Raw genomic sequence first — 24,711 nt, 5'->3', positions numbered from 1 at the left:
TCCAGGTGTCGTTGGATCCCCACTCCCATCATCCCTGACCATTGGCTGTGTGGCTGATGGGAGATGGAGTCCAACCACATCTGAAGGGACACAGTGGTCTTCAGGAGATAATCTTGCATAGGGGAAGCAGCCCCAGGACTGCTTCAAAACATGCCAGCTGGGAAGCGAACATGGATGGAACTTGTGATCTGACTCTGAGTGCAAAATTTCATCTCAGCATGCAACAAATGGTTGTTGCGAATCTATTCTTAGATGACTTATCTATGGTAATGGAACGTCTTGGAGTTGATTCACATTTTTTAAAAAAATTCTATTGTAGGACTAGTATGTTCATTTACTTAACAGTGGGGTTCCATGTAATCTTAAAGTTGTGAATAGGTGAATATATTCAGTAAAGTGTCCCAAAAACCTTAAATCAGGTCAAAAATCAGGCCAGAACCTTAGCACCACAGGCTAATGTCTGTGGTGTTGAGGCAAATTTTACCTCTGAGGGGCCACAGTGTATTCAGGAAATCTGTGATGAGAATTCTCTCTAGCAGTGAGCATGGGAGAGAGCTCCAGTTTAAATCAGAGCAGAAGCATTGGTGGTAGTGGGGTTTAAAGCCTCCCCTCTGTGCTGTTTACCCTGTCTAAATCCAAAGTCCCACCTGAGCTGCTATTAGACTTCCTGAGGAATCTGTGGTGGATTTCCTGCTTCTGTCTATGCTTATGTATGCACTGGTAATCCAAATCGGCATGTTACTATAACAACAGTGAAGGGTAATAATGTGGTGGGGGTATTGGTTTGTTTTTGGTTCATTATGTATTTTGTGTTCTCATTTTGTATCTTTATGCTGTGATCACCTTGTGATTTTTGGATGAAGGGCGGTAATAAATAAAAATAATATTTAATTATTACAGGTTAATCACTCTAGAATAAAGGAATATGACTCTAGAATAAAGGAATATGATCTTCTGAAATCTTGTCTAAGCCCATCTTAACTGTAGTCTGAAGAGTTTCTCCAGAAGTATGGGGGGCGGGGTCTTATATATTTGGTGGGTGGGAACCCACTAAAAAATCTCACACATGAATACAGAAACCCTTATAGGACCTCAGCAAAGCGTCTGATATTGAATATATACAACACAAGGCCTTTGAACCTTTGGGTGGAACTTGTCTCCTCGACTGGAAACTGAAATAGCATCCTGTTGTAGACTGGGGCATGCAGTTTCCCATATGTTATATACCAGGGCCACCTTTCCGTAATGTCAAATTTTATTTTAGGAATCTTTTTCACCCTCTGAAGCTTTGTTCCTGCCCTGGGTGTCTTATATCCTAAGATCACCAGTGCTGAAGCAATGATTGTTCAACATCAACTTCGTTAGACTGGTCATGTTGTGCAGATGCCTGATGATCGTCTTCCAAAGCAACTACCCTATTCCAAACTTAAAAATGGAAAGCGTAATGCTGGTGGTCAACAAAAGAGGTTTAAAGACTCTCTCAAGGCAAATCTAAAAAAAGTAGTATAAACACTGACAACTGGGAAACACTGGCCTGCGAGCGCTCCAGTTGGAGAACAGCCTTTACCAAAGGTATTATGGGCTTTGAAGACACTCAAACTCAGGATGCAAGGGAGAAACGTGCTAAGAGGAAGGCACGCCTGGCAAATCCACACCGTGACCAACTCCCACCTGGAAACCAATGTCCCCAATGTGGAAGGACATGTGGATCCAGAATTGGCCTCCACAGTCACTTATGGACTCATTGTTAAAACCGTGTTTATAGAAGACTCGGCTACGAGCAATCGCCAAAGAAGATATCCTATTCCATAAGCAAGAGATTCAGGGAGGGGCTGTCCCTCAATGGCGGAGCACATGCCTGCATGCAAAAAGTTCCCAGGTTCTGTCCTTGGCATCTCCAGTTACCAAAAGGACATGGTAGTAGATAATGTGAGAATTGCTGCCAGTCAAGGGGAGCAATACTGGGCTGGGTGAACAAATAGTTTGACCTGATTTAAGGCCACTTTCCATGTCCTTGTGCAGTGAGAGATGCCACAATTTTGTTTTCCACTATTGATAACTTACATTGCCCTGGTGTGTAGGGCAATGGTATCTAGCATATGGTATCTAGCTTAATAGCAACTTGAAGCAAATGGTTTCTCCCCTCTTGCCCAGTGGGGTTGTACTGACAAAGCATGTATCAATGACTACTATAGTAGATAATTGTATTAAAGGTAAAGGTACCCCTTCCCGTTCGGGCCAGTCTTGCCAAACTCTAGGGTTGTGTGCTCATCTCACTCTAAAGGCCGGGAGCCAGCGCTGTCCGCAGACACTTCCGGGTCACGTGGCCAGCGTGACAAGCTGCACCTGGCGAGCCAGCGCAGCACACGGAACGCCGTTTACCTTCCCGCTTGTAAGCGGTCCCTATTTATCTACTTGCACCTGGAGGTGCTTTCGAACTGCTAGTTTGGCAGGCGTTGGGACCGAATGGCGGGAGCGCACCCCGCCGCGGGGATTCGAACCGCCGACCTTGCGATCGGCAAGTCCTAGGCGCTGAGGTTTTACCCACAGCGCCACCCGCGTCCCGCAATAATTGTATTAGATCTACTTATGTTTGCTACCTTACCAAAATTGCACAAAATTGCTAATTTTCTTTAGCTTTCTGTGTTAAATCTGTGTTTGTTTTAATTTTTTGGAAGCCACATTGAGTCCTGGTTTTGGGGAAAGGTAGGGTATATATATATATATATATATATATATATATATATATATATGCAGGTTTTGGTGTCTTCGGGTGTCTTCCCGTGTAAGAGTTGGGGTGTCTAGGCGACGTTTCGACGAGGTCTCACTCGTCATCTTCAGGCTGGTGCTTTCAGCTTCTTGTTACTGGAACAGAGCAGGATCTCAGTGTTTGAGTTCCTATAAATACTGTTGAGGGGGTGTGGTGTATAGCCTCCAACGTTCTGGGCAGAGAGGAAGTTTCCAGGTTAGTGTGCCTATTCTTCTTTTGTTCATTAATTACTTGAGGGATATCTTGAGTGATTTCTTGAGTGATATTCTGAGTACCACTTAGGAGGGTCATTAGGTGTGGATTAGTTGCTAAAGCTTTCGTGTCTTGACCTCTTGAGCTTGTGAAGAGTTTTTCTGAGAAGATGGCTGTACTGCACTTAGTTGTGCTCTGGCTTGGCTTCGTGTATAGGGGCGAGCTGTGGTTTTGTGCCCTGTGCCAGCCAGATCTGTGTAGGGATTGCAGGGGGGTGCAGCATCCGGAGGTGCCACTATGGTTTGGCTACTGGATGGTGTCTGTAATTTATCTGTGGAGGGGGTCTGGGTTTGGGTCTGGTGTGGTTGATTGGAGATGGCGTTCTGTGTGCCTCTGGTTCTGGTGTCGGTTTTTGTGGGGAGGGCTAATTTCCAGATGTCTGGCAGGCGGGACGTGTCGTCACGCTTGTTCATGTTGTGAGGGTGTTTCTCTATCTCGATGGCTTCCATGATTATTCTCTTGTGGTGATGTTCCATGTTAAAGAGCAATTTGGAATCTGCAAAATTAATTTCGTGTCCTGTTTCTTTCATGTGTTGGTAAAGAGAGGAAGTTTTTTCTTCTTTTTTGACGGCATTCTTGTGTTCTGCGATACGTGCATTTATTCGTCTGTTTGTTTGTCCAATGTACGTGGCTGGGCAGACTTTGCAGGGTATTTCATAGACCCCTTGGTTTTCTAACTGGATTTTATCTTTGGGGTTTCTGAGGATATTGGCTATTTTTTGGTTGGTGCAAAAGGCTGTTTTGATATTGTGTTTATGGAGGATTTTGCTAATTTTATCTGTAGTGCCCTTGATATAAGGAAGGAGGGCCATGCCATTGTTTTCTTCTGTGTCTTGGTTTTTGGGGGGTGTTTCTTTTTGGATTAGTTTCGTAACCCTGTTTTGCTGGTATCCGTTGGCGATTAACACATTTGAGAGATTCTGTAACTCAGTTGTCAAGTGGTCTTTGTCAGCCAGGCGTTTGGTTCTGGAGATGAGAGTCTTGGCTACGGAGTTTATTTGTGCAGGGTGGTGGTGTGATTGTGCATGTAAGTAGCGGTTGGTGTGTGTGAGAAACACCCTCACAACATGAACAAGCGTGACGACACGTCCCGCCTGCCAGACATCTGGAAATTAGCCCTCCCCACAAAAACCGACACCAGAACCAGAGGCACACAGAACGCCATCTCCAATCAACCACACCAGACCCAAACCCAGACCCCCTCCACAGATAAATTACAGACACCATCCAGTAGCCAAACCATAGTGGCACCTCCGGATGCTGCACCCCCCTGCAATCCCTACACAGATCTGGCTGGCACAGGGCACAAAACCACAGCTCGCCCCTATACACGAAGCCAAGCCAGAGCACAACTAAGTGCAGTACAGCCATCTTCTCAGAAAAACTCTTCACAAGCTCAAGAGGTCAAGACACGAAAGCTTTAGCAACTAATCCACACCTAATGACCCTCCTAAATGGTACTCAGAATATCACTCAAGAAATCTCTCAAGATATCCCTCAAGTAATTAATGAACAAAAGAAGAAAAGGCACACTAACCTGAGAACTTCCTCTCTGCCCAGAACGTTGGAGGCTATACACCACACCCCCTCAACAGTATTTATAGGAACTCAAACACTGAGATCCTGCTCTGTTCCAGTAACAAGAAGCCGAAAGCACCAGCCTGAAGATGACGAGTGAGACCTCGTCGAAACGTCGCCTAGACACCCCAACTCTTACACGGGAAGACACCCGAAGACACCAAAACCTGCATTCCTGTACCCGTGAAAATCTACGAAAGCATATATATATATATATATATATATATATATATATATATATATATATATAAAATTTTCTCCCTCCTCTGGTATAACTAGCCCATAAAATATAGTTATTTGTCTGTTTCCATCAAATGTTACACTCATAAATTAGATAAGCCCTTCATTACTGATCTGTTGCACAGGAGCATTTGTAAGAATGCCTTTCAGATTATACACTTCATTTACATATTCACACATTTACTTCTTTATTCTCAAAGGTGTTGAAAGGATATAGCAGCAATTAAAACAAATGAGGTTGTATTCAAGATTAGCAGTCCATGTTAAAAAAAATAGTATTAGAATATATATTTTAAAATTATGAATTGAAACTGTGTGTATTTTACTCAGTGGGAAAATAGTAGCTTTGGGAAAGTGGCATCTGGTGGGGACAAGGAATTAACTCCCTCATGTAGTGACAATATAAACCAGGCCCCCAAAATTTGCATTTACTGTTTTAAAAAACACACAAAATCCAATTCTGGATCTTCCATTGCTTTGACCAGCTCCTCCCGCAATCTGGAGCCTATGGGTTGCCCTTTATGAATGCAAGAAAAGTTGTGAGAGAAAAATTTGGTTTGTCAGCAATGTTGCAAATATTTCTTAACATTTTTGCTGGCTATATATACCATGTTGTTTTTCTGGTTGATTTAAATTACAGTTCCTTTTTGGATGGTGACTGCAAAACTGGCCTGATGAAAATGTATGATTATTTCTTTCTCATGATCAGTGAGTCAGTTTCTAATTATCAATATTTATATGCAGTTGGGTTCCCAACACATATTTTTAACTCTTGCCATCCAGTGTGTGTGTGTTGCACGCACTGTATGCATATACACATGCACAAATAGGCAACTCCCTATTTGTGTGTGATCAGCATGCACACAACTGGTGGTGTGCGGACCGTTTTCAGCATCTCAGGGCGGGCCTATGTGCACACAGGCGGAGGAAGAGGAGTGTGGAAGGAGCGCGTCGCCCCCGGCAGTGCGATCCCATCCCGGTGGGGTGCCATTGTGGCTGCCCCTGCAGCCAGCGCGCCACACCCCCAGGACACACACCACACCCGTGCGGGCAGCGTGCCACGCCCCCGGAATGCACACCCTGCCCCTATGGGCAGTGCACCACTCCCCCGGGATGTGCACCAGGCCCACCCCCGCCTGCTCTCCGCCCCCCGGTGCTGGAGCATGAAGCTCCGCCACTGTATGTGCGTCCCACTTATGTGCAGTGCCTCAAATCATAACCCCCACATAAATGGGGAGTTGCCTGTGCATGTGCATTTAGAGGCCAAATCTGCTGCAGTCTGAAGCAGTGTCCAGGTGGAGATTGGCAAAAATGCCCGGGAAAATCCAGATGTATGGCAACCAACGTCAATTTTTCTTGAGAAAAAGCTCAACAACTTTAGTGTCCAGGATTTTTACTTTTAGAAATATAGCAACCCTATGTTCATTAGATTTTGGGTGTTCAATAGTATCTGTATTATTATGTATTAAGGTTGAGGCAGAGTAGTATTAAAGGTAAAGGGACCCCTGACCATTAGGTCCAGTCGTGACCGACTCTGGGGTTGCGGCGCTCATCTTGCTTTATTGGCCAAGGGAGCTTCCGGGTCATGTGGCCAGCATGACTAAGCCACTTCTGGCGAACCAGAGCAGTGCCGTTTACTTTCCCACCGGAGTGGTACCTATTTATCTACTTGCACTTTGCTGAGCTTTCGAACTGCTAGGTTGGCAGGAGCTGGGACCGAACAATGGGAGCTCACTCTGTCACAGGGATTCAAACCGCCAACCTTCTGATCGGCAAGTCCTAGGCTCTGTGGTTTAACCCACAGCACCACCTGGTCCCCAGGTAGTATTATCTGAGTAGTATTATCTGAGGCCTAATTGTCATGTAGTTGTCCTTTTAGAAAGGAAGTAGGGTTGGAATTTGCCATCTAAAATGACATGTTTAGGCTGTAACTTACCCAGGAGTCAGCCCCACTGAACTCAACAGCACTCTGACTATATACTTATGGGATTGTTCTGTTAATAGGTCTGAAAACATTAAGTCATTGGTTAACTTAATTGGCTTCATTATGAATTAATTCATTAATTCATTATGAATTAAAAACAGAGCTCCAGTCAACACCATCCCTACCACCAGTTGTAGGTATACTACTATTCAGTGGCGTAGCGTGGGTTGTCAGCACCCGGGGCAAGGCAAGTAATTTGCGCCCCCTAACCCGTGGATTTGCGCCCCCTAACCTGTGTATTTGCGCCCCCTAACCCTAACCCCCAGATGTTGCACCCGGTGCGGCCGGCCCCCCCTGCACCCCCCACGCTATGCCACTGCTACTATTGTTCCAATAGTATTTAACATTTCATTAGCAAAAGCAGCATGGTACATCATAAAACTCAGGAATAACACGGTACCACCCTAGAGGGATTAAAGCCTATATTAGAAAGTCAGGGATGGAGGACACTTATATTGGATTGACTTAAGCAAAATTATGATGGGGTTGGTTTAGCCGTCTGAAACCAGCTAGGGGCACATGGCCTGGGGGATGAAATCACCTTCTCTGCAATCTGTTTCTTTTCCAGTCTTTTAATAGGACAGGTTTATGAGTGACATATAGACCATGTATGACTGCTGAATAATTCAGGAGTAATGGGAATTGGACCGCCAGCAGGATCGTCTGGGCCCAGTGTGTTATTTGTATCCATGCCTCTTTCTGGTGGTAACAATCATTGGTCTTGCGACAACCCCTCTCGTCTATGAGAGTTGGATGTCCACAACTGGGTTATCTATTATCCCCTTTGTTTGTGGTCATGGCTGAGAAATGAGGGTCCCTAACATGGCTCTTCTGCCAAGCCCTCTTGGCCCTTCCAATCTTTTGCTTTTGAAAATTGAAGCTCTTTTGTTGTTGGTTGGTTGGGGAGGTCTGAGGTAACATCCCTCCCCCCCCCCCCGGTGTTTATTTCACATGCATTTAAAATGCCCTGAAGTGGGCTACTGTGTGGAAAATCGGGGGTGGGGGCAGGGGAAGAATGGAATGGAGTATTGTGGGAAAGGGCATGGCTGGAAACTTAAACACTACTCGACGTCACAACATTTTGCCGCAGGGCTCATTTGTTTCTTAATTTTATCAGGTCTTTAAGTACATCCTAGCAGACCCTTCTAGCTTGGCACAGGGCTTCTTGTTTTGACCTTGGAAACCTGTGCTTGGGTTTCAAACTTGAAAGGAGTCTTCAAATGTAAGGTTAATCTTCCATGCTATGTTTACTTACAGATTGCTGTGAACTTTCTCATCATATTATTGTACTTGCTGCTTTAACCTTTCTATTGTCAGCTGTAGACTTTGTTGAATCTTGCCAGAATGCTCCTATTCATTCGTTGTTTTCATTAATGCCGCGACTAAGACGGCACCTCTCACATGTTGCTTCAGACACAGTCACCTTTTGTGCTTTATTTTGGTTTCTTAACCGGTGGTCACTAGTCCTTTCATTGGTTTTATGCCCCTGACGTGGTGAGCCATGGAATTTATCTCTTTCTGAGTTTTTAAACCCACATTGAACCAACCTACTTTGTCTTTTGGGACAGTGAATGGCAATGCATTAATATTAACCAAGAAGTTTTTTTAAGTTTCCAGAATTGTAGAGTTGGAAGGGATCCCAAGGGTCATCTAATCCAACCGCCTGCAATGCAGGGATCTCCGCTAAAGCATCTGTGATAGATGGCCATCCAACCTCTGCTTAAAAACCTCCAATGAAGGAGAGTCCACCACCTTCCAAGGGAGTCCATGCTGCTGTCAAACAGCTGTTACCGTCAGAAACTTTTTCCTGACGTTTAGTCGGAATCTCCTTTCCTGTAACTTGAATCCATCGGTTCATGTCCTACCCTCCAGATCAGGAGAAAACAAGCTTGCTCTATGCATTGAACAACTGGGTGCTGTCATCACTGATTGGGGTACCACAGTTTGGGTGACCTGGCTACTGTGTTGTTTTTGTCACCACCAGGCATTTCACTTGCCAATTTTCTGGCTCCGGGGAACAAGGGAGTTTTAAATGCCAGTTGCTAGTATCTGGCAACACAGAAGTTACCTTGTTTTCCTGACCTTGGGTCTGGCAGAATGGCCACGCTGAAGCTGACGTAGCACTTGGGAGGGGAGGACCTGAAGGATAAAGCTCTCAAAGAATGCTAATCAGGATGGCTGTGTACTACTACTTCCAGAATCAGAGACGGTATGCAAGGGATCAGGAGTGGAAGAAGGCTATTGTTATCATGTTTACAGGCTGACAGGTTTCTTACAGGCTGGCAGCTGTGAGAATCCAGGATGCTGTATTACATAGGCCTTTGGTCTGATCCAGCAGGGCCCTTCATAGGAAACTATGGTGAACAGAGCGAGGGAAAGAGCTCTGGAGCTGGACATACAAAAAGGGGAGAATTGAGATGGACAAGGCCTTTGCCTGTTAAACCAGCTTCCACCGAGCTAGGATGGAAGTCCACCCAGTTCTCTGGTTTCTAACAGAAGCCCTAATTCAGCCTTTTCCAACCTGGTCCCTCCAGATGTTTCGGACTACAACTCCCATCAGCCCCGGGCTGTTTACACTGAGCATCACTGGTATCGCACTGCATTGAGATTGTGAGTTCATATCAGTTTAGGGCCATTATCAGTTCATTATCAAGTTAATACATAGGTGCTTTTTTCTTTTGCTCCATTTTCTTTTGTTTAAAAGCAGCAAACACTATGTTCACAGTGGATGAAAAAGTCTGTTAATTGAAAAGGGCCATATGCATTTAATTCTGCCTGAGCACCCCTCCCCACCTCCAAAGAAACTGGAATTAAAAGACTAGCCAGGAATCCTTACCAGTTTCCAGTTCTGCTGGATTCCTTAGTGCAGCGGGAAGCTCTCCCAGCTGCTGTGAGAGGTACACAGATGTCTCTGGAGAGCTGATGCCAGCCCAGCACTGTGGCCTACATAGAAAGTGTCACACTTCCCATTTTATCAGCTGCAAACAGTTAGTTGATCCATAGCATATTTTGAGTTATAGTTAGCTAGTTAATTAGTTTAGCAGTGAAGAGTGAGAGTGCTGGAAATGTCTTATGCGGCTGTAAACTCATTCAGTTCAGGCTTATCTTTGCAAGGGAGGGGTTTGTTATTGTTTTGTTTTTTTGTTCTTCTTACGTATTTTGTGTTTTTATCTTGTATTTTAATGTTGTGAACTGCCCTGAGATCTGTAGATGAAGGGTGCTATACAAATTTAATAAATAATAAAAATAACCATCAACTATCAGGTGACAGTCTAATCTATGATTCAAATGGTTGGTGGCTGCTGGTGGCAGAAAAGTAAGAAAACGCCTTGCAAGTGTTTTAAAAACCAATTTAAAGGAAAGTTATAAGGAAGAAAGTATGTGAAAATATTTGCAGAGTAAACTTATTAAACACTCATCGGAGGGTGGGGGCATAGGCATGTTTCTAACATGAGCTGCAGATGTTAACAATATCATTGCATGTGCTGGAGAACTGCCTTGCATTTTGATGCCTAAGAGTGCACAAATTCTGGCTGGAAATTGCCTTCTCTTAGAAGCATTCTTAGCTAAAGCATCTTTGAGTAGAAAAATGTCCAACTGGAAATGCCTTTTCTTGAACGTTAACATTCTGAATTTTAATGTGGGCTGAAAGTGCTGTCTCTACAGGCAATCTATAAAACCATACAGGTTTTAATGACTCTCTCACAAGTGTATGAATGGATATATGGTACACCTTCCTACACTATGGAAGGAGGATGAAATGATGTAGTCATAGAAAGATTAGTGCATCCCTGTTTCTCCATAGCAAGTAGTATACTTTGCTATCATCCTCTCTTTGACCAGCCCTTGAATCTGTGTGGGGAAGTGAGATCAGTTGGCTTTTCTCCCTCTTGCCCTTTTCCCTGAGCTTGCGAGGGATACAGGGACCAGATTTAGTACTGCCATGCTTCCAGTGACATGACCATCAGAAGAAAATGAAAACCCTGCTGGATTAGACTAATGGAAACATCTAGCCCAGGATCGTGTTTCCCACAATAACCAAACAATTGTCTCTAGAAATCCCACAGATGGGACATGAAGGCAGTGACCCTCTCCTGCTCTTGCTCCTCAGCATCTTGCATCCAGCCGTGTCTTGGAGGTTGCATGTAGCCATTGTGGCTAGTAGCCATTGAGACTCCTCCATGGATTTATCTCGATCCCTTTTGAAGCCATCTATACCAGTGGCCATTACCGCATCTTGTGGCAGCAACTTTCATAAATTATCTACATGCTGCGAGAAGGCCTAAGTTTCTTAGGAAAGAGCAGAAGAAGGAATCATAGAATAATAGAATCTTGTCAAGGACCCAAGGGTCATCCAGTCCAACCCCCTGCAAGGCAGGAATCTCAGCTAAAGCATCCATGACAGATGGCCATCCAACCTCTGCTTAAAAACATCCAAGGAAGGAGATTAACATGTATGTGCCATTTGATTGCTTACTGGTGGTTGGGATATAGAAGCCAAGATATACCCTTGGGTTGTTGTTGTTTTTTTAATCATTGAAATCCACCAAAGTTTTCAGAGATTTACAGCATGCTGAACTGATCTGGTACTCATGATACCATGAGTGCCAATGCTTCCACTAGGATTTTGAACCATGATTCAATTTGCAATGCCAATAGGTTCACCTTGTTGGTTCAAGATGTCAAAATTCACTGGCAAAAAGTCAAGTTTGGTTGACGTCATTGTATTGTTTTATAATGTTTGAGTGAATTAGCTCAAGACGATGATTGTTGGGTAAGCAAGAACTGTAACTGGGTAAAACTGGTACTGGGTAGAATAGATCTTGCACAGGAAATCACTTTCATTTGATATTGATGTGGGGTAGAGGAGGAATTCACCCCTCTTGTATGTTCAGTTGAACACAGTATGCAGGTAAGCAGCAGTGGTTACTGATTCTTTAGACTTTAGAGCTTGCTTTCCCTATAATCTCTAAGCAAACAAGCAACCGTCTTTCTGCTGATCATCTTCGCTATGCTCCATGCGGCAAGAGAGTGAGTCTGAAAGAAGGAGTTACAGCCACAAGGCTCTTACTTAGGTGCCTATTCTTTGCTTCTATGATCATGACAACTTCCTTCTTGAAGCTCTGGCCTTGGTCCTGAGAGCAACCACAGATAGTTGGCATTTTAATCCTTCTGGGTCTTGGGAGAAATGGATGGACAAGAAATGTACAGCTCCGTCCTAAGCATTTTTACTCAGAAGTATGTCACACAGAGTTCAATGGGATTTACTCTCAAAGTAATAGTGCATGGAATTGCAGCCTAATATACTTGATTCTCTTTGGAAAGCTCCTTTTCGATGTAATGGCACAGGTCATAGTCTTGGATTCCCATGAATAGTCCGAGATACCTACATATATTGTTACAGATCTGGAGTACGGAGTGTGGGGGTGCAAGGGCACCCATAATTGCTAGAGTCATTGTGAACATTAGAAGTTAATAAAGGGGTGGAATTTAGTGGGTTTTTGTAGGATGAAGGGAATATGCCAGATGCTAGCTTTAAAATGCATGCCAAAACAGTTCTCCTGTTCAGGAGCTCACTGATAGCAATGCCATTAAGAACACAAGGAGAATTAAGTGCTGGTCCATTAAAGAGCAATTGACCAGGCAGGTGCTGTCCTCCCCCCCCCAGCTGTGTCTTAGTTAGCAGAAGAAATAGCACAGTTGGGAGAGGGAGGTTACAGGAGGCATGATGTCACACAGGAAAATTGTTTCCTTTTAAAAAACAGGTCTGAAGAAGGGGGGCGAGCAGGCAGAAGGTGAGGTGGGTTTTTTTGGCAAGGTGTTCTGGGAACAAGAAGGAGGAAGTGGGGGAGAGCTCCATTCAATGCTGGCTAGAGGAGGTTGCACTGAGAAACCAGAGGCCATGACTGACTGCTGATTTGGACCCAAGCTTACTGAAGCTATGGGAGGAGCCATGAGGGACACTCTTGCAGCATAATGTTCTGTGCCCCCTCCAATTTTTAGGTATAAATTTGTGTAAAATAAATCATATTTCTCAAAGACACCAGTCTCCACTGTGCCTCAGTTTCCCAATGGAAACATGACCCTGAGTGTCTGCCTGGAACCCCCCCCCCCCAGATTCTTGCTACCACTTGGCAAGAAGGAGAAACACACACAGTGGAAATGGTATTAACTATGGACTAAGGCAGAGGCTTTTAAACTGTGGCTGCCAGCCAGTGCTTCCAGTGACATGACCATCAGAAGAAAATGAAAACCCTGCTGGATTAGACTAATGGAAACATCTAGCCCAGGATCGTGTTTCCCACAATAACCAAACAATTGTCTCTAGAAATCCCACAGATGGGACATGAAGGCAGTGACCCTCTCCTGCTCTTGCTCTTCAGCATCTTGCATCCATAAATCTTCACATAGTCACAGTTGGACCCAAGGGAGTAGTAGCAAAATGTGTCTGGTGCCTTGCTCATTTCTAACACTGCACTTCACTGAACCACAACTGAGAGAACCAAGTTGGTCTTTGGAATGTCCTTTCAGCGCTGTTGCTAGAACTTGGGATGTGTCGAGTCCAGCAGCAGGAATCAAATCTAGAACATAAACTTTGTGTCACAAAGCATGATAAGAGTGCTGAATTTTAATACACAGAAGCAGAGCTACAAGGAGGAGGTTTTGTACCCAGGGCAAACCCCTGGATTTCTAGTTTGTTGGTGGTGCTATTATGGCAAGACATCAGTTCCATGTCACACGTTCCCTCTATGTGGCTGTGCTATATTTTAGTTAAGGGAGCTGTATTTTAGTTAAGAAAAGGGAATGGTGATTCTATCAGGGAGCTGTCCCATCAAGAAATAGTACCAAAAGCCTCTGCTTTAAGTAGGTTCTAGGTGGCTCCAGTGAAGCCTGCCTTTCATAGTATGGAACATGTTATGTATTCGGTGGTCTGTGTTTGCCTGAGCTGAAGTCTGGACTAAGGATTCTGAGCCCCAGTGTTTTTATTTGATACATGATATCCAATCACAGAACATTTCAGGATTTGGGCCTCTGCCATTGGCCCTTAAACTCTGAGTCATGATTCGCAGCTTGGAAGTTTAGACAGCCAATCACGTTGGGAGTGGGAGTGGCCCAGGCCTTCAGAAATGTATATAAGCAGTTGCTTTACCCCTGTGTCCAGTTCTGTTAGTTCAATAAAGGTTCTTGCTGTTATCACTGTGTCTTGCCTCGTGGGAACCCACCTATACTTCAGAACACAAATTCCTTTTGACTTCAGCGGGCTCAGATATGGCAAATGAGGAATTGTCCTTGCTGTGGTCATTGCCTCAGGACACAGGCCTTGCAGGCCCCAGACCAGTGTTCACTCACACAGACACCTCAGTGACTTGATCCACTCCACTCCATGTGTTTCTGAGGGAAGGGTAAGCAAGAAAAGAAAGGGACTAGTTCAAAAAGAGAGCGACTAGGGAAGAAAGAGAGAACAGAGCTGGAGATGCATGCAGCACACTTCTGAGTCATCTGGACCTCCTGGCACAGCTTCAGCTGGACAAGCTTATGGGTTGATCCATGGCATGATGTAATCCCCCCAGTCCAGCTCTGATTTTCCCTCTACCCCTCCTCTTGCCTTGGGATGGCCCTGCATCTGGTGCATGTTGGGGGAGCGGGTGTTTTGATTTCCTGCTGAGATATGTGGAGATTTGCTGGCTCTTCCTTAGTAGCTGCTTATGTTTTGTATCACTTCAGTGAAAGGATGCTCTCCAGCCAGGATGCAGAACAGCTGGACATGGCTTGGTCAGGCTTCAAGCCAGCTGCTTGTACAGTGTGCAAACTGTGGTTTCTCCTCTAAAGTACAGATACACAGATAGTCTGTTTCCATCTAATTCCTGCTGGAAGAGGCATGTGACCTTTTCTTATCTGCCAGTAAGATGGCAATATTCTCCCACATGCACACACATATTGAGAAGGATCCCTCTCCTTGCATCACCTGGAAAATCTGCACCTTGTGCATGCTTGTGTAGCTCACATCTTCATCTCGACTAGGAGTAAAGGACTGTCAACCTAGAACAGGAGGAGAAACTTTCTATTGGCAGAGTTGGGGGTGACTACTACTACTACTAATAATAATAATAATACCACCCCACCCATCTGCCTGGGTGGCTTACAGCCACTCTGGGTGGCTTACAGCCTATATAAAACATCAAACATAAAAAACTTCCTGTTATAGGGCTGCCTTCAGAGGTCTTCTAAACGTTATGTAGTTCTTTATCTCCTTGACATCCACAGGGAGGGTGCCAAAACCAAGAAGGCCTTCTCTGTAGAGAATACCAAGAAGGTATTCTCTGAGAGAATAACCAGAGTTTGCACAGAATGACCCTTTTCTTTGGCTTTCGCTGGTATTCTATATATCAGCAGAGGAATTGTGAGCCTCTTGCCCCACCAGCCAATAGTGAGGGACGGGGTGGTAGTCCCAGAATATACAGTCAAATACAAGCCAACAAGCCCTTAGAAAGGCCTCTTTAAGAATCCTTCTGGCTAAAACATGTTTCTGCTGAACATGAGCCAGGGCCTTTGAGTCATTGCTTTGGTTACACAGCCTGGTCCTTCCATAGCTAGGCCAGAGAGAGTGGGAAGAACCACACCTGTAAGTAAAAGAGCCAGGAATAGTAACGATAATAATAGCAAGTCTGAAACTCCAAAATGTAATCTCAGGAAAATTCAGAAGCAAGTTAGAAAAGATGGGGAGGACATTCTAATGCAGATCTTCCAAGTGTCCACATTTTTCAGGGGCAGTCCTAGATTCACAGAAGCCACCCCAGTTTCTGATTTGATCCTGGAATGTCCCACTTTTCCTTAGGACGTCCTTATTTTCATTGGAGAAATGTTGGTGTGTATGGAGTTATGTGATGTCCCAAGCCAAGGAGATAAGTAGCTATACAACTTTTAGAAGACATCTGAAGGCAGCCCTGTATAGGGAAGGTTTTTTAAAATGTTTAATGTTTTATTATGTTGGAAACTGCCCAGGGTGCCTGCGGCAACCCAGTTGAATGGATGGGGTATTAGTAGTAGTCGTAGTAGTAGTAGTAGTAGTAGTAATAATAATAATATAATAGAATAGGATGTCCCTATTTTCACCAGAGAAATGCTGGAGGGTATGCGAATGAGACCAAGAGTCAAACCTCATAAAACTGGTGTGTCAACTATTCCTTGGAGATAACTTTCCATCTAGGTCTTGATCAAAGCAATAGCTCCTATTGTCCAAGTCAGACCATTTCCAAAACTCCATTCAAGCCCTGCAGAGAACAACCCTAAGATAAGCAGTCAATTGAAAGGACGTGGATGGCGCTGTGGTTTAAACTACTGAGCCTCTTGGGCTTGCTGATCAGAAGGTCAGCGGTTTGAATCCCCGCAATGAGGTGAGCTCCCATTGCTCTGTCCCAGCTCCTGCCAACCTAGCAGTTCGAAAGCACACCAGTGCAAGTAGATAAATAGATACTGCTGCGACGGGAAGGTAAATGGTGTTTCTGTGCGCTCTGGTTTCCGTCACGGTGTTCCGTTGTGCCAGAAGCAGTTTAGTCATGCTGGCCACATGACCCGGAAACCTGTCTGTGGACAAATGCCTGCTCCCTCGGCCTGAAAGCAAGATGAACGTTGCAACCCCATAGTCACCTTTGACTGGACTTCACCATCCGGGGTTCTTTGCCTTTACCTTTACCTGAAGCAAAACATCAGAAGAATGCAGACATCTTTTGGAACATCAGAGAGAAGGAAAGATGCAGGAGCATTGATTGGATGTGGGGCAAAACAGAAGAGCATTGAGGTAATCCTGTGCATGCTTACTTGGGAGAGTAAGCCCCATTAAACACAGTGGCACTTACTTAGCAGTAGACACAGATGGAGCTAGGTCCAGAAGGAAACAACAAAACTGTTGATAGGCCTGGGATGACCAGTAGCAGGCTTGAGGGAGAGACCAGACTCAAGTTCTGGCTATGGGTTGTGGAAGGTCAGCATTGTGGACCCATAGAACTTGGTCCAACTTTTGTTTATGTTGTATAAGTACTGTATAATAGGGGGACAAAATGGCTTGAATATTCATATAGGTGTGCGGACTCGAATACTGTTGCATGCAGACAGTTAACATTTTTCCAGGGACACAAATGGATCTTTGGCTTCATTTCAGAGGTTGTATGCTGTGTGTGTGTGTGTGTGTGTGTGTGTGTGTGTGTGTGTGTGTTTTAAATTAACCAAGAACTATTTGATTTCAAGCTCTTGTGTTTGTGACAATTTTCTGACAATTTATAATGAAATGGGTTTGTTTTGTAAAGAAAAAAGTCAAGAAAGTGTTTCTGCAGTTCTCATTGAATGATGCTATAAGAGTAGTAAAAAACCCCCACAAAAACATATACCTGTTGATACTTTTCTCTGTCAAGAGTGGCCTGGTGGAACTACTATTTACACTTGATCGTGTTGAGAAATATTGAAACAGAAATAGGTGGCTTGTAAAAGTAACACCCCCAGCTGAATATAGGGGATTCTGATCTGAATTCTTTTCTTGTTGAATTTGTTGACAGTAACAGAGCTGGCCAATAAAGTGAGATGAGTGCTGCAACCCCAGAGTCGGTCATGACTGGACCTAATGGTCAGGGGTCCCTTTACCTTTACCTTTAACAGAGCTGGCTACAATAGCTTCCCACCCCATCCCTCTACTGACTGCAGGTTTTCAAAATATTTTTCCTGCTGAACTTCATTTTGGTTGAGCCCACACTCAACAGCAGACCTGCCTGCAGGCTTCAAGCCTTCGTTGGCACAAAGAAGAACCTTCACTTTTCCTGGTTTCTTCACTTCTTATTGTTCAACTTGAATATGATGGCAAAAAATGTCATTTTTTAAAGCTAAGAGTTAAACGTTAATCACCTCTCTGATTGCAGGGCACAGGCTTTCCATCGGTTACTGGCATCAGGTCAGAATTCTACATTCTGAGTGAAAGCGCTTGGAAAACACCCATGATGCATGAAGGCATAGAGGTACACCTTCTGCCAACAAGCTCCCAGAGAGCTCCTTGCCTGCCATGGTGCCTAGACATATCACATCACTGAAACCATGAGCAGTCTAGCAGCTGGTGAGATCCTGCCCAGACTGCTAATTACATCACCATCCTGCTGAAAGCAACTCTTTTGTAGTCCTGAAGATTTTCCCAGCTTGGCTTTAAGATGATTTAGATGAAAAGGGATTTTGCATCTGGGGTAATCGTATACAGTAGGTCTTCCTTATCTTTGGACATTTTGAGAAATCAGCACTATCCCTTTCATAAAGAACCAAAGAAAGGTCGCCATCAGTTGTGTCACCTGATTGACTGCAATCTTGTTTTGCTTTTCACAAGTGTGATCTTCGGGGCCCTAGCGCCTACACAATGTGGGGAATTGTTCTTGGCTTTGCCTTACAGGTTATTGAAGAATCCCACAGAAGATCACTCAGTATTCTTTCTTATGGATTTAGTATTGGGGATCAGTAAGGAAGAAGCCATTTTGGATCATTTTGACTGGGTGTAGGAACATCCTAAGAGGCTGGAAATCAGAATGAAAGCTCACATGGAGTGGCCTCAGAATTAACAGAAAGTTCAGTGCGATAAAAGAATAAGGGCAGAACCTCTGATGCTGGAAGAGAAATTTTGGCAAACTGTACAAAAGGGGGCCCTAGCATTCTTTATCAACATAGGATTCAGCTGGTGGTAAATGAGCAAATAATTATCATAGTCTGCAAAAAATAGAGCACCATTTTGGGTGGAAGTAGAAGCCTTTGAATTGAGCCACAGTTCTAATGTTAGTGAGGTGATACAACCTGGGTTGGAGCCTATGCTGCTGGCAGTGGTGGTTTAAATTTAGAGCAATAGGACTTGGCTCCAAAATGATGTGATGTTTGGCAGGTTTTAGAAGGAAAAAGAAGAGACCAGAAACAGGTTTTGAGCCATTCCAAGAGAGTTCCATGCCAACTCAGGGGAGTTACCCCTAAGAGCTACTGCCCAGAAGAAATTAGCATGAGCACACAGTATTGTGGAATTTGTATACATAAGTGGCTTCATGTGTGAGAATCTTAAGCTGTACATGTATGATTCCAGCACAGGCGCTTCAAAATCCAAAGGGCCAAATTGCAAGGCCAAAGACAGGCCAGTGGCTGGGCTCCGGAGCAAGCAGGCAAGGATCCCAAGGCAGATGGTATGGTCTAGGTTGAGCTGGTGGTTCTGGAAGAGGCAGACAAATTTCTGGGTGAGGTTAAGGCAAGTCGATTTAGCAACTTCTCTTAATGGTAAGCTTATCAGTCTGAGTTCTTAGGATTCTATATGGAAGGTCAGGTGAGTCCTGATTGGCTTGTCAGATCAGCTGATTGGCTTCCTGTTGATTGCACTCAATGACCCCTTTGATGTATTAAACAACACTGCTTCAGAATCGTTTTGGAATATTTTATGCATCCACTGCTAACACGTCCTTTTATATCAATGGATAGCGTGCTGTATGCATTGACAACATGTTCCACCAGGTTATATGCCTACTTACTTTTTCTTTTAATACTAAGCATTCCAATTCCACAGCCTTGGCTTGGAATTTTGGAATTAGCATAAAGATTGGCTTGGCTTCTGGAGTTAGTACAAGAATTCTTATAGTAAGGCACTGGGATGTGTGTCGCAAACTCGGGCCTCCCCTGCGGCAGCCAATCTCCATAACTTTACTTATTCTGCTAGCATTCAGAACTTTGCAGACCCCTCATAGAAGGGTCATCAAATTACAAATTGTTATTTGTTGAGCACTCTGAACTAATTACAATTCTCAGGATTCTTTGGGGGAGACCACATCTGTTAAAGTGCTTTAAATGGGTGGTGTATATGTATCCCAGAAATAAGCCCAGGGCAGGTGTAGGGAACCTTTGGCCCACCAGATGAGCTGAACTACAACTCCCATCATCCTTGGCCATTGGCCATGCTTACTGGGTTTGATGGGAATGGTAGTTCAGCAGCATCTGGAAGGCTAATACTTCCCCACATCTAAGCTAGGGTTAAGGACCATCGTGAATACTAACTCTTCCACAGAATTATTGTGAACAGGAATACTAAGCTCCAAAAGTAATCTTAATGGTGGGGGCATATTGTTGCTCCGTTCCCAACCATGATGATGATATTGAAAAAGACATTGGGAAAATAGCCAAAGGAGAAGCATTGACTGATAACAACTAGTCATAGAGCCAACTAGAGGGGAAGTGGTCCTTCGATTATTTTATGTATTATTAAATTGTTAAACTAAATTTAGGCTGCTCCCCTAATCCCACTTACCTGGGAATATGCCCCATTGAATGCAATTGGACTTCTGAGAAGACATGGTTAGGATCGCATCAATCTTGAATGGTCTCCAGGTGTGATATGGTGGGAAACCTCTTGGGTATTTAGCATATATGGAAGTGGAAAGTTGTTCAAAAAGTCCAAAAGAATCACATTTAATTTCAACAGAGGAAATTTATCAAATAAAGTAAAATAATGAGCAGATCTTTTTAAGGGAATGTAAAAGCGGGGGGGGGGGGGAGAGCAGGGTCTAGTCTCTTCAGGAAGCTTGGTTGCTATTGAAAACAACTATAATAGAAACTGAGGTAAAATAAATACCACAGACTAGGAAAGGTACGGAGAAACCCAAGAGGATGTCTGCATGGTTAACAGGCAAAGTTGAGCTGTTAAAAGCACAACATATTTATTTTAAAAGCTGAAGTCTTGCCATGTGAAGCAAATAAAAAGAAGCATCTACTCTGGCAAAAACAAATGTAAGTTGAGAATAAGGTAAAAAGAACTTGAGGGGCAGATTGTAACAACTTTAACACAAACACTAAAATTTTATTTGAATATATCAGAAGCAGGAAAATAGCCAGGGAGGACAAAGCAATGAAAGAATCCTCATGGGAGGGGAGAGACAGTAGAAAAGTAACTACTTCTTCTTCTTCTTCTTCTTCTTCTTCTTCTTCTTCTTCTTCTTCTTCTTCTTCTTCTTGTTATTATGCATTGTTTTTACTTCAGAAGGTATTGGACTGATACCACCTAAATCAGATTTTTCTCAGAGAAGACAAAGTCCTCTCTCAAACAGAGGTAAAAGAGGAAGAAATATTTCTAGGCCTAATTACCAAATTTTATAAAGTCGCTGGGTAGAATTCAACATTGTGGTAATACGATCGTTCTATCAATGCAAGGATTTCTGCTTGCCAAATGGAACAATCTCCTGTCACCACCCCCTGCATGCTGTGCTCCCGACCCTCCAGTGCAGATTTAGGGAAGGTGTCTGCATACCCCCCCCAGGTGTCCCGATTTTCCAAGGACAATCCTAGAATTACAAAAGCCATCCCAGCTTCTGATTCAATCTCAGCATGTCCCTATTTCCTCTACCAGTGCTGCCACCACCAAGCTTGGGGAGGAAGATGAGCTGGTGCTTGTTCCAAGTGAGTTCTCCAGAACTCTCCATCAGGCAAGATGGTACACAAAAGAAGGAAAGCAAACAAAATGGTGAACCAAAAAGTAGAAAAAATGAGCTGAATATTATAGCCATGAGGTCTGACTAAAAATTGAGTCTAAGGTTCTGTGCACATTTGAGCATTATTTAGCTGTTAATTCATAATTTCCCCCATTCAAGTAAGACTAGAGGAGTCCATACCTACACACCTTTGAATGTGTATGTGAAGAACAATTTCCCCATTCATACCAGTAGATGTTCCCTTTTGTGTTTGCACCTTTCTAATCTGTTGATTCTATTATGTTGATTAAGTACTGATAGGCAATGTGTGCAGTTAGCTTTGTGTGTACCTTGTTGTTTTCTTTTAAAAAAAACTCCTTGTGGAGGAAGTGCATAAAAGCATACAGTCAGGCAATTTGCTAGTGCTGTTTTCTGGTTTTGTGAAAATCTGAAAGCTCAAAAGAAAAGAAAACACCTTTGTTCAGGAGTGTGCTGGAAATAGTTGCAAACCCTGCCAGAAAAGAAATCAAAGCATTGAGGAAATAGTGGGCATGGAGAGGGGAATAGCAGAAAGTAATGATTGATTCACCCACCCCAAAACACCTCCCAAAAAATAGTCTGCAACCCTGAGTGAAGTGGTTTAGAACCTGATTTACCCCAATTTATTGAATTATCCCAAATTTGTAGGAGGAAATCATTGAGATTGGTGTTGTTTGAAGGTCATGTTATTTCATATGGACTATGCAAATTAAGTAAGACCTCAAATAACTGCAAACACAAATTAAACTGTCTGGGTGGACAAGCCCTAAATCAGAGATTAAAGGTGAAATCCCTCCCAGTAAAGTCCCAGGTGCTGAGATGTCAGGTTATATACTTGGGATTCTGGGATGGATATACGAAACCATAGGTTCCTGGGCTGGCAGGGAGCAGGAGTAAATAGAAATGTGGCAGGCTTTAATTTTAGCAAGGGGTTACGGTAATTTTGGAAGATACACTGGGTAAAAAAAAAAAGTCAGTTAAACCCAAATACAGCAGTATTACCCAGTGGTTGCAATCCTCAGACCTGCCAAGCTGTTTTTCTTTGTATAATTTGAGAGTGTCAACAAATGCACAGATAGGAGTGCTTTGGTAATATAGGTTTGAACTGAAGACTCCTGAGCAAACATAGCTGCTAAACAGCAGGAAGCAGAGAGTACTAATAAACTGACAGTTCTCACAATGGGGAGGTGTAGGCAGCTCGGCCCACCAAGTGTCTGTACTGGACCAGTGATATATTTAAAATATTCATAGACCAGATAGTCTATGGTGAGCAGGGAGAAAAATCTAGTTTGTGGAGTGTTACAAATAATTCAGCATGGTTGGTGAACACCCAAGCAAACTGTCAAGAGCTTTCAAAAGACTTCTCCAAATCTGAATGGGCAAGAGGGCAAGTGATACATTTTGAGAGACAAACCTCCCCTCCTGAGCTGAACATATACGTTGATAGGATGTGAACTCACTGTGACTATCCAGGAAAGAGATATTGTGACCAGGGGGGATAGTGCAATGTGAACATAAATCAAATGTGCAGCAGCTGTGAAAATGGCATTATATTTAATGTTAGGGATGATTAAGAAAGGCAGGTCTTCTACTACCGAGCTAAAGCCCTTCACCTATCCAGCTGGTCTGTATTTGAATCAAGATGTTGGACTAAATGAATCTTTTGTGGACTCCTGCTCAAACCAAACTACAAGGATTGGATGTAGTTTAGCCCCTTGGAATACTAATATAGACAACTATAGATAATTAATGATGCAACCCTATACCAATCTACCAGGGCTAGGTGCCTCTGAACATGTATAGAATGGTGCTCTGTGTTCTTATGGTAGTTACCAGATTTTTTTAAATGAATCCAGGGACACTTTTTAACTTCAATTGATTTTGTATGGGGACTGATTTGTAAATCCGGGGACTGTCCCCAGGAAATGGGGACGTCTGGTAACCTTATTATGGCATCAGAAATGCCAATGATGAATTAGATCCATACTGTATCTGTATCCCGTTTTCAATCATCCCCAACTCGGTCTTTCTTCTAATGCCTGTCAACTGGTACTGTGAAATGGGAGAGGATTGCTTAACCTTCAGCAACAGAAAATAATGAAATACATTTTGTACAGATGTTCTGTTATTTGTGTATATCAAGTTTTGTGGCTCATTCTGAATTATTGGCCATAGATACTTGTGGCAAGCCATGTGCACAGACATTCACTGCCATTAAAAAAAAACAACGCTTAAATCTGTGGTTTTATAATAAGGAAAATGCTGTAACATTCCTCTAGTTATTCACTTGTGGTCCAAATTGAAAACAATTCTTGGAACTGATCACAAACCTTGGGCACAATGCCAGCAAAGGAGCTTTTTTTCCTCCAATAGTATTTGGTATCAGTTTCCCAGCCTGTCCCCTCCACCAACTAGAACTTGTTCAAGTCTGCAGATAGATATTTTAACCTCCTAGCCACCCAAAGTGGTCACAGAAATGGTGCTACCTATCAAGGTGAGCATTGCTATCATAAGTAACTATCTGTCTCAATATGTACCTATCTGCATATTTAAGATATCAGTGGAAGGTCTCCTGTAGTTGCCCCCACCATCTGAGGGGAGGCTGGTGGTTACAAGAGAGAGGCCCTTCTTCTACATCTATGCCTACAAATCAGGTTTGGGGAACCTGTGGCCCTCCAGATGTTGTTGGACTTCAGTTCCCATCAACATTGGCCATTGGTCATCCTGGCTGGGGCTGATGGAAGATGGAATCAAATGATATATGGAGGGCCACAGCGTCCCCATCCCTGATTTATATGTAGAAATGTAGAATTAGACATAATTAATTTACTTGGAACTACATCTCACCATAGTGGGGAAGACAGTGACTAGATGAGCTGTCTACTCACTCCGTCAGATGCCAATTTCAGTTTCTCTGTTCTCCTTTCTTATGGGTCTTTATGTTTAAATAGGATGTCAATTCTATTTGCACAATTAATGTCACTTCTTATTTGGCCCCACTGGCTTGTAGTGCAACGCTCACCCCCTCGCAAATTCAAATGTCCCAGTGAACCCTGAAGTCCTTCCGAGTAGTCTGCTTTCTGTGCTTCAGACTTTGAAAGGTTCATCCTCAGCAGAGCCTGACTATTCTTTGAAGTTTGGCCTCCTTCCATATAATCTCTTCCTAGCTATAAAAGTTATTCCAATGTTTGGAAGCCTGTCCAAAGGCCAGTTGCAGTTAGAGAAACATGCAGAGCAAGACAGATTACAAGGCTGTGGTAGAATTAAGTCCTGCCAGGGCTATACTAGCAGGTATGGTTTCTGTACCTGTATGAAGACGTGAATTCCCATTGAGGGAAATGAGTGCTAAGATCTGGAGGCAGTTTCCTTGCATCTTGTTTTTATGAGGGAAG

At 43.5% G+C, this 24,711-nt stretch overlaps 1 protein-coding gene across 1 annotated transcript in view; it reads left to right on the top strand.

The window, feature by feature from the left end:
* The window catches only part of CREB3L1 (cAMP responsive element binding protein 3 like 1), an 86,663-nt gene that overhangs the window by 1,215 nt on the left and 60,737 nt on the right, over positions 1-24,711 (top strand). The gene's annotated exons all lie outside the window — the stretch shown is intronic.

Source organism: Podarcis bocagei (genome assembly GCF_964188305.1).
Source record: "Podarcis bocagei genome assembly, chromosome: 1".
Taxonomy (NCBI): domain Eukaryota; kingdom Metazoa; phylum Chordata; class Lepidosauria; order Squamata; family Lacertidae; genus Podarcis; species Podarcis bocagei.
This window is presented reverse-complemented; position numbering and strand designations above follow the sequence as displayed.